General features: G+C 39.5%; 2 pseudogenes; both read left to right on the top strand.

Moving 5' to 3' along the window:
- The first annotated feature begins 109 nt into the window (after positions 1 to 109).
- Positions 110 to 11,713, top strand: part of LOC116058425 — a 91,856-nt pseudogene continuing 80,252 nt past the window's right edge.
- The window catches only part of LOC118492936, a 47,587-nt pseudogene continuing 37,302 nt past the window's right edge, over positions 1,429 to 11,713 (top strand).

Below are 11,713 nucleotides of genomic sequence, written 5' to 3'. Positions count from 1 at the left end.
TTTATGCACACACACAACACCTCTAACTCACCTGTAGCTCCACCCCTCTATCCTGAATCCAAACCCTGAAAGAGGGTTGAACCACTAATGTAACGCAGCCCCAGGCTCATGAGAAAAGGAAAGAAAAGAGTTCAGTCAGTTGAGACTCCATTTTGAGTCGAGAGAACAGAGCAGGAGGAGGACACTAAAGGCTGAGGCAGGGTGAGTGTTAATCCAACATGTATTATGTTACTGTTAGCTTTTAGCACTGACTTCATGTAGGGCCTTATGGAATCTGTCTTATAGCTTTTTAAATTCTCAATTTCATGATTCCCTCCATGACAACTGACTGGTGCTGGCTGGATTTATATCCTACTGTATACTCTGTGTGTGTGTTACTTCCTGATCGTTGCTTCCTGTTTTTGACTCCTGAACAAACTTGATTTCTTTTAAATGTTGTGAGCTCACAGTCAGTGTTCATGTTTTACCTCTCAGACTGACTTCAGATCAGAAGATGAGTGGTTTGGAGGAAGAGGAGGACGGAGCAGAGTCTGTAGTATCCGGCTGTCAGTCTATGAAGAGTGAACAGTCCAAAGGAGAACCTCTGACCTTCAGTAATGAACCTGGACCCTCAGACACAAAGTAAGACCACTGATACTAACTCATTTTATGAATCAGTTGCCAATGCCACGTTATTGTTGTTACACATTCATACATTTGTTCCATCTTCCTCTTTGTATCTGTGACAACTGTCAGTGACCCAGAAAAACTCTCTAATCTAATCTAATAGGACTAATACACACTTTAAATCCTCCTAATTATTGACAGTAGCAGCGTTTTGTGTGATTAGAGCTTCATAAAGGGCTAAAAAAAGAGCATTTATAAAAGATTGAAGCAATATGAATAAAAAGCTGTTGGTGTTTGCAGAGTTCAGGACAACAGACAGAGAGCAGAGTCTGTAGTATCTGGCTGTCTGTCTATGAAGAGTGAACAGTCCAAAGGAGAACCTCTGACCTTCAGTAATGAACCTGGACCCTCAGACACAAAGTAAGAGACTGTTTTACTGTCAGCTGACCTGATGAAGATGAAGAGTAAATGTTCTGCTAAAAGATTAATATTCATGATGCAGAACTATTAGCTCAGATACAGTTTCTAACTCAGATGGATCTTTTCTGGGTTTTAAAGCCGAATGTTGAAGTTACTTTAAAGAGTTTTTTTTAACTATTTAAAATCTGGAAATGTGCGTCAAAAGTGGTATTTATTTTCTCAAAATAAAAAACTGCCTCTATCATTGTAGTGATGAAGAAATGTTTTCACAGAGAGAGGAAGAGGTGTGATGTTTCTAAGGAGGAGCAGCCGTCCAGATCCAGAACCAGAGCTGGACTGCAGACAGCCAATCAGAGCAGCTCTGAACAAAGTAAGTCTGTCCATCTGTCTGCTGATGTCTTCATGTCCGAACACACCACTGGTTGTTGTAATACTGAGACATGTGTTGAGTCAGACAGCACAGACTAGGGCTACACAACATATCGTTTTTTATCGTTGATTAGCGTTAACTAATGCAATATACACATCAAGAAAGACACGCAGATTTCTATGTGTTAATTACAAGGATAATTTAAGTAACTTCAAAATTAAACTGTCATTCTTTTTGGTCTTTCATATTCATTTTAAATTGTTTAATAAACGAAAGTTGGAAATAATTTCCTTTCATTTGTTTTTAACTCAACAAGCGTTGTTTATTTTAGCAGAATCCTGAAAGCAGCAGAACTGAAAACACGTCATGTTTGTGTGATTATGTATCGTATATATATCAATATTCAACAAAGTTATAGCATAACACGTATTTTCCTTATATATTATGCTGCACTAGCGAAGACATTTAACATAAATATTGTTACAGTTTACGTCCATCTGAAATTTAACTGGATTGTTGTCATATTGGTAATAAAAATAATCATCGGATTGTCAACTTTTCTCTTTCTTGTTTTGTCTCTCACCTTTGTCCTTTTTTTAGTGAATGTTGGTCGTCAGAAACATAAGATCAGGCTGAAGGGAAATTTGAACGTGTGACTGAAGGAGCTGAAACAGGAAGTAGAACCCTTCTCAACAGGATCTACACTGTCCTCTACATCATAGAGGGACAGAGTGAAGAGGTTAATACCCAACATGAGGTGAGGCAGCTTGAGACAGCTTCCAAGAAGAAGACCCTCCATGACTCTCCAATCAAGTGCTGTCACATCTTTAAAGCCTTACCTGACCAACAGAAACACATCAGAGTCGTTCTGACGAGCGGCGTCGCTGGCGTTGGAAAAACCTTCTCAGTGCAGAAGTTCTGTCTGGACTGGGCTGAGGGTTTGGAAAACCAAGATATCAGTCTGGTGATTCCTCTTTCCTTCAGGGAGCTGAACTTGATCAAAGATGAGCGGTACAGTCTTCTGGAGGTGCTCCGTGTTTTCCATCCAACATTACAGGAGGTCCCAGCAGAGCAGCTCGCTGGCTCTAAACTTCTCTTCATCTTTGATGGCCTGGATGAAAGCAGACTTTCACTGGATTTCAACAACAATGAGGTTGTTTCTGATGTCACACAGAAGTCATTAGTCAACGTGCTGTTGACAAACCTCATTCAGGGGAAGCTGCTTCCCTCGGCTCTCATCTGGATAACTTCCCGACCCACAGCAGCCAATCAGATCCCTCCTGCGTGTGTTGACAGGGTAACAGAAGTACAAGGCTTTGCTGACGCCCAGAAGGAGGAGTACTTCAGGAAGAGAGTCAGTGATGAAGAGCTGTCCAGCAGAATCATCTCCCACATCAAGACCTCCAGGAGCCTCCACATCATGTGTCTGATCCCAGTCTTCTGCTGGATCACTGCTACAGTTCTGGACCACATGTTGACTACAGACCAGAGAGGAGAGCTGCCCAAGACCCTGACTGACATGTACTCACACTTCCTGCTGGTTCAGACAAAGAGGAAGAAGCACAAGTATGCTGAGGGACATGAGATGAGTCCACAGGAGCTGATGGAGTCTGACAGGGAAGCTCTTCTGAAGCTGGGGAGGCTGGCGTTTGAAGAGTTGGAGAAAGGAAACATCATGTTCTACCAAGAAGACCTGGAGCGCTGTGGTCTGGATGTCACAGAGGCCTCACTGTACTCAGGAGTTTCTTCAGATATCTTCAAAAGAGAGAGTGTGATCTTCCAGAAAACAGTCTACTGCTTCGTTCATCTGAGCGTTCAGGAGTTTCTGGCTGCAGTCTACCTGTTCCACTGTTACACCAACAGGAACACACAGGTACTCAAGGACTTCCTGGGGAAAGGCTACATTAGTTCATCCCTGGATGTCTTCCTGGAGAGAGCCATGGAGAAATCCCTTGAAAGTAAAAATGGCCACGCTTCCTTCATGGCCTCTCTCTGGAGTCCAACCAGAGACTCTTAGGAGGCCTGCTGGGTCAGACAGACAACAGTCCAGAAATCATCCAGAGAGCCATCAACAACCTGAAGGAGATGAACAAGTATGCCATCTCTCCTGACAGAAACATAAACATCTTCCACTGTCTGATGGAGATGAACGACCACTCAGTCCACCAGGAGATCCAAGAGCTCCTGAAGTCAGAGAACAGATCAGAGAAGGAACTCTCTGAGATCCACTGCTCAGCTCTGGCCTACATGCTGCAGATGTCAGAGGAGGTTCTGGATGAGCTGGACCTGGAGAAGTACAACACATCACCAAAGGGACGACAGAGACTGATTCCAGCTGTGAGGAACTGCAGAAAAGCTCGGTAAGTCCATCATTTTAAATCAGTGTGAAGCTGAGACCATCAGTATTAGAGTAAACATACAGACTGTACACACATGAACAATATAAAACATACACACTATAAAAGATAAACCTGCTTATTGTAAATAATTCTACATGTTACTCTGCAGATGTCTTTGTTGTCTCAAATGCTGTGAGAATGAGACGATGATGATCTTTGTGTTTGTAGCTAAAGTATCTTCTGTCATCATTTAATCACAACAGACAGCCTTTTTACAGTGCATACAGAGTCAGCAGTGTGTTTCTATAATGTGTCTATTTCATATACAAACAGACATTTATTATTTGTGATCTGCTGAACTAACATCACATGAAGTTTAAGCTTTTTCATAATAACTTTCAGTTAGTTATTTTTATCATATTTTTATGAGCAGAGTCTCAACTAATTCATTTTAAGGAAGTTCATTTTCACATTTCATACAATATCTATCAGGGCTGGTTTAAATAATTGATTTTTCTGATTTAAATTGATTTTCATTTGAATGATCCAATATCGATAGATTAAATCCAGAATCGGTTTCTGTCTGTATAATATATGAAACTAGAAGACCTAAGGAATCGTATCAACTAGGTCATGCTAGCTGTCGGAAAGTTTAGATAACTCTCTAAAGTTGCATTACAAAAAAGGGAGTTTTTCCTCGCCACTGTCACACTGAATACTTGCTCTTGGGGGAATTACTGGAATTGTTGGGTCTTTGTAAATTATAGAGTGTGTTCTAGACCTACTCTAACTTTGTTTATCTGTAAAGTTTCCTGAGATAACTCTTGTTATGATTGAGATAATAAGTGAAACACACACATGTTTTATGCCTAACCGTCACATTAGCTCTAATATAAGACTTGTTCTCGACCTGCTGGACTATTCTGATAACATCAATACTGACGCACTGATAGTATTCCTTCATTTTTATAAAGCATTTGATACGGTAGAACACTATTTTTTACTCAAAGCACTTCAAATTTTTGAATTCGGACAAAATTTTATATCTACAGTTGAGATGTTTTATAAATATATTGACAGTTCTGTGATATTATATCCAAACACCACAAAAAGATTTCCTGTGCTGAGATCAGTTCGCCAGGGCTGCCCTATTTCACCGTTCTTGTTCCTGCTGGTGGTTGAATTACTGTCATTACATATTCGACATAATCCTATTATTAAAGGTTTGTCTATTTTTGGTAAGGAAATTAGAGTTACTCAACTAGCGGATGATACGGCTCTCTTTTTGAGTGACAAACATCAGATTGAATATGCTATATCCCTAATTGACCAATTTTCAGCTGCTTTGGGTTTAACACTTAACAAATCTAAATGTGAAATTTTATGTTTGTATCAGACTGAAGAGGAAAAAATGTTTAATAAAATTAAATTGAATAAAAGTACATTAAAGGGTAACTACGTTTTTTTCAACCTTGCCCCCATTTGCCCATGCATTTGTGTCTAATAGACTGATGTGACCAAAGATCTTTGAATTTGGTCCAGTATTGAGGGAGATCACAATAACGAGCCGGTGTGAACCGAACTACAACCTAATGGGGCAATTGTGAAGCCTTGCTTTTTGTCCAATAAACGTGATTATTTTTTGCTACTGACAGGCTCAGATTGTTGCTAAGTGTCTGACAACATTATAGATCTCAGGACTTGACTTCTTGTCTTCTAGACAGCGGTGTGGAGAGTGAAACATGAGATGAGAAAAAGGTGTTCAGGTAGTCTGTTGTTACGGAGTAGGATACAGAAATCATAGGCTCCTGTTATGTAAAATATTTTGAATGGCTCAATATTTAAATGATTTTGACAACATTGAATCACTTTCATTGGACAAAAAGTAAGGTTCAAAATTGCCCCATTAGATTACATTGTAGCTTGATTTGCGCCAGCCCGCCATTGTGATCTCGCTCAATACTGGACCAAGGTTAAATAAAAATGATAGTGAACATTTAATGTAACTGCTTTTGGGTAAATTCTTGATGTAAACATTGAGACTTTAATAATAGAGATAGAGGCAAGTCCCATCAGAGAGGAAAACATCTCTCTGCTCTCCGTTGACTTGTACTGTGTGATGGTTTCCTCCTCTTTGACAGAAACATGTCTAAAAGCTGCTCTGTGGTGGTATTCACTGCCAAAAGGCTAAATAAACCAGAAGTTAAGTTTTCATGAGCTGCTGACCTGAAAAACTGAGCTTTCATGAAGATAAAAGTGGATACAGACGTGATGAATCAGCGGAGAGAATGGGACAACTTTAGGATCCCACAGCATCATCACACCAACCTAACGATATGTCCAACGTTATGTGCGTTAGCTTAACTTACAGATAGAAGGGGAGAGTTCTCCTCCGGAGGGCGTGGCTTTCAGAGTATGACGCGATGCTCTCTGTCTCTATGCAGCAGGTTAGAGGAAACCTTGTACAACTGTATCATCTCTTTCATAGCCAAGCCAAATTAGTTTTACAACTGAAATATCCTAAATAAACATCGAAATTGTGAATAAGAATCAAATCTATCAGGAAATTAGAGCCTATACCCAGCCCTAATATCTATAATCATTGTTTGGTGTGAGAGAGGATGTTTGGGGAGGCCAAAAAAACATCTCCATCCTCGTTAAATAAAAGCTGCAACTTTACATTGTTTAGTTTCCAACAAAGAGCATCTTTAGATATGGGACAAGCTTTTTAAAGATTGTCCCATTTCTGGTCACCCTAAAATTCAAACAGTCAGCCAACGCGTTTCTTTTACATTTCAAGAACACTAAAAGCAAGATGGGCAGAGAAAATAGAAGCACACATAACGCTCATCTCCTGATTTACTGAGACATCAGCTGATCACACAGTCAGCTGCTGGGACGACCTCCAGGTTCATTCTGCCAGTGAAGGAGAGCTCAGCAGGTTCACCTCAATGGTGGGATTTTATCTTCCTCAAGCTCAGAGGAGAAGTGAGCTGTAGTTATACTATAAATGCAAGTCTGCAGTCTTAATTTTTTAATTAAAAAAAATCCAGAATTGATATTGTCTGTATGGCATGTCTGTATGGCATGGTCATTTTTGAAAAGGGGTCCGTGACCTCTCACCTCAACATATCTGAATCTAACATCAGACCTCTGTGAATGTGCTTTTTGATCAAATGTGATAGTAGATAGTAGCTTTTTGAGGATAAAAGTTTCAGATTTGATTATTCTCTAAATGTTTATTATCTGTCATAACAGGATTATTAACTTTGAACTCTCTGAGACTGACTGTGAAGTCGTGGCCTCAGCTCTGAAGTCCAACCCCTCCCATCTGAGAGAGCTGGACCTGAGTTGCAAGAACCTGAAGGATTCAGCAGTGGAGTGTCTGTGTGCTGGACTGCAGAGTCCAAACTGTAGACTGGAGACTCTGAGGTCAGTTCATGTATTGTGCTCACATACACTGTATAACTCACTAGGGCTGTTGGAACAAATTCCAAAAGTCAAATATGATTTAAATAGTAAAAGAAATCAATTATATTTTAATGCTGAAATTACTATTCAAATATTCTTTATAACTATGTTGGCTAACGTTTTTCACGATTTTTGCCTTGGCCTACCCGCATGTTTTTTTTGTCACATCTGATGAACAATCAGTTATGTTTTTAGGACTAGGTGAAACAATCCCCTGTTTAGAACCTGAGGTATGAGTGGTGACGATGCATCCATCAGAGTGGTTTCCTCGCTGTGGTGATGAAAGGTCCGGTTGAGTGGAATGAGAATGGGGGTTCTAGCTTCGTTGGGGTCATCAGGTGGCCACCCTCCTTAACTGGTTTAAGTTTGTAAGTTTATTTGATTAGGACAATGCACATTAATCAACATTTCTGTAAATGCGCCAGTGTTAGCCAGTCGGCTAATTTTCAACTGTAGTCCTAATTACCTAGCATGCATGTCTTTATGGTGGGAAGAAAACCGGAGGAAACCCACGCAAACATGGGGAGAACATGCAAACTCCACACAGAAAGGCCCAGAACGACCTGGATTCGAACCCAGAACCTTCTTGCTGTGAGGCAGAAGTGCTAACCACTGAGACACCGTGTTTCAATCAGCTTTATTGGGGTCATCAGGTGGTCACCCTCCTTCATTGATGTTTCAATGATAGGCCCACAACACCTCCAGACGGCTCATCGGCAGCAACTGGCATCCCAGGTGTGCCCCCCCTCTGCTTTCAACCCTTATGTGCCGCAGGTGTTATTAGGGGTCCAGGTGGAGTCACACCTTTTTACCCATAGCCATCGACTTGCTTCTTGTGCTGCACATGAGAGGGCTTTGATGGTTTGGCGAAAGGGTTGACCTCACACTCCCAAATTCCTTAAGCAGCCTGATGGTTGACTTGCCCATGTAGAAACTTCAGTCATGCTTACGAACCTCGGTGCCAGTGCCTCGGTCGTAGCCGCATCACTGTCGTGCCAATAATGACATTAAATCGAATTCTCGTCTAATATTGCTTAATTCAGTCACGATTACTTATCATGTTTCCAACTTGACTTGTTTAGAGTAGATATTTAAACATGCTGAGAAGGGATTTCATATACTGTATCACCAAAAGTCCAGACTCAACATATAAACACAATCGTTATTTGTCTTCTTATATGATATTTCACTAAACGTTAAGCTTCATTAAATTTAACCCACCCTCCTCATGTCAGGATATAAAATATAACAATTTGGAAATCATTTTGTTCTCATTTATATGTCGTAAAGCAGAAAGTATGAACTATGGCTGAGAATGAGAACCTAATTTTTTTTTTTAATCTTATGTGAATGTGGATATCTGATGTGTTTTTATTTCTCATTCAGTCACAATTAGATATCATGTTTCCAACTTGTTTAGAATAATATAGCCAGAATTTCAATGTGTTTAAAAGGATTTTATATTTTCTATCACCAAAAGTCCAGACTTAACATTTAAACACAAATGTTATCTGTCTTCTTCATTACCGTCCCTCCAACAAAGCTCTGTTAGTGTGATTTATTCATCATTTAACGTACAGTATGTAACTTTTCTGCCACTAGGGGTCTCTCAGTTAAAACAATGGATGGTAAATTTTGATGACATTGGGAAGTTGCATGGAATTATGGGAGTTGTAGATTTTATTGTTAAACACCATCCCTGATTATAATGTATCTGTTCACGGACGAGTTTACCCATTCAAGGTTATTCACGTTATGTTTAGTAATGTTTATTCATGTCATTCTAATAAAATAGCTGCAGTTTCCCCAACATAATAATGTTTTTCTTGATTTGATTTGTATTGTTAGCTGACCAGTTAGCTAGCGAGCCAGCAAGCTAACATTAGCCAGCAGCCAAAACCACACTAGCACAATATATTTCACGTCAATGTCACCTTTTGGATGTTTTCAACACCAATCGGACTTGGTTAGTTGTAACATGTGGGTGGGGATTGCCGGGGGAATCTCCAGGACGGTGAGGACGTTAGATGGCCGATGTTGTGCAGCAGCAGAAGATCTCCCAGCTGCCCGGAGTTATCTCTCCCTTCACTTTGCTGTAATCTTAAATAGTTGTTTTGGTGCTTAACCCACCTTTTGTTGGGTTAATTTAGCTAACTGTAAAGACAGTTAAGCGCAAAGGGGGGAGAAATTCGGCAGGGAGGAGGTTTTTGGCACGAACACTGGTAGCGCTAATGGAAACGTAGCTAACGTTTTGGATGGACGTTGTTCTGACTTGGGCGCCTGGGTCTGATATGGTCTGTTTCCCGACGCTTCATTAAATTGCCATTAGCGTCGTTAGCACCCCGGCACTGGAGTTAAGTGCTGTAATGGTAGTGGCTGGCTGCTAGCTGACTGGGGGAGAACAGTAACCATATGTCATCCTGAGTGAAGTCTATCTGCACTGGGGCTAGTGAGGCAGACCGGTGTGCTAGCTGGCTAAATTAGGATTAGATTAATCGTCTATCGAAACAGCTAACGTTGATGTTACTAGTGAATTCATTCGTGGGGTAGCCGAGCGCTGCTTTTATTCGTGGTCAAAACAATCATGCTACTAATAACTTCATGAGCGTGTTGGACGATGTTGTAACCCTATAATGTTACCCACCAAGCATTTGCATTAACGTTAGCTACTTGTCAACCAGCACACTGTAGTAACATTAAGCAGGATTGATATTGATATGTATCAATAAATAAGATCTCTGCTTTATTACTGTGTTGCAAAGTGGCATGTATTTAATCACAAAAGGACGCCGTGTGGGAAAAAAGCAATATTACAGTTATGAGTATTTCTTTCTGTGTCATTGTATGATTTACATTTACTCCTGAACATCATCTCAACATCATTTGGGTGCCAGTGTTTTGACGGAAGTTGCGAGTAACTAGAAAGAGAAAGTTTATATGATGCCATTGACAGGCGACTAAAGGAAACACCCAGTGTCAAAAATAAAATAACAGATTTCTCTGGGTTTGTAATTTGATGGAAACATTTGGGATAGTGTAAGAACACAACTCATAATAATATATAACATACGTATGTTTTTTTAGACATTTTAATGCAGAAATATTATATATTGTACCTTTTCAATATTCTGATATGTTTCAACAGGATTTAAATATAAATAACTTGTTTGCTTCCTGTTGTCTCTCCAGACTGAGTGGCTGTGACCTGTCAGAGAGAAGCTGTGAAGCTCTGTCCTCAGTTCTCAGCTCCCAGTCCTCTAGTCTGAGAGAGCTGGACCTGAGCAACAACAACCTGCAGGATTCAGGAGGGAAGCTGATCTCTTTTGGACTGAAGAGTCCACACTGCACACTGGAGACTCTCAGGTCAGATCAAGACAACAACAATAATCTTTGAAAACACAGTATTGCAAAAATAATTTGTTAAAGATTTGAATGTTTCCAATGTATTTTATTCTGATTTAGAATCACTTCATTAAGAATGATTCAGATTCCTTTTACTGTCATTGTAAAATAATACAACAAAATTCCATTGAACCAAGTGAGGACGGCGCTCAAGCAATAAATTAGTTTAAAAAATGAACCATGACATATGAACTTTGGCTGAGATCCAGAAATAATAAATAATTTAATATCATGCGATGTTTGTTTATTCCTGATTATACAACAACTAGATCCGAACAGACAATCTGATTGGATTACATCAGCTGTTTGGATCATATCAGCTGTTTGGAGTAAATCAGCTGTTCGCAGACGTATAGTAGCTACATCTATCCATGAAAAATATATTTTGTTAAGTAGATATAGTTATAACCAGATTAAATTAGCCAAGCAGTTTGGTGTTTATATGTGCAGTAGTTATGTTTGGAAAATTCTACGATCTCTACCGTTACAGAGCTAACGTTAGCTTAAGATGACAGGCTGACTAACGTTCAACAGGGAGGGACTACAAATGCTATCAGTTGTTTTTCTTTATTTTGAGAGTGAATTGCCCCACAATATGAATACAGTTTGATTATAACTTTTATTTATTTGGTAACCGTTGTTGTATAATCGCTTTATTACACAAGAGGGTTTGATTTAACATCATATTATCACTTCAGCCAGAGCCTCGGTCCTAGCCGTATCACTGTCATGCCAATAATGACGTTAAATCAAACCCTCTCATGTAATATTGCTTAATTCAGTCACGATTAATTATCATGTTTCCAACTTGTTTAGAGTGGAGCAGCAGCTATTTAAACATGCTAAGCAGGGATTTCATATACTGTATCACCAAAAGTCCAGACTCAACATATAAACACAATCATTATTTGTCTTCCTATATATGTCTCTAAACGTTAAGCTTTATTAAATTTAAACCGCCGTTCTCATGTCAGGATTTAAAATTAAAAAATTCGGAAATCTTTGAATGTTTTCAAATCATTTTGTTTTTATTTATATGTTGTAAAGCACAAAGTATGAACTATGGCTGAGATTGAGAACCTCATTTTTTTTTTTTTATCATATG

This window comes from Sander lucioperca, chromosome 5 (genome assembly GCF_008315115.2).
Source record: "Sander lucioperca isolate FBNREF2018 chromosome 5, SLUC_FBN_1.2, whole genome shotgun sequence".
Classification (NCBI taxonomy): Eukaryota; Metazoa; Chordata; class Actinopteri; order Perciformes; family Percidae; genus Sander; species Sander lucioperca.
Note: the sequence above shows the minus strand (reverse complement) of the source record. Positions and strands in the feature narration are given on the sequence as shown.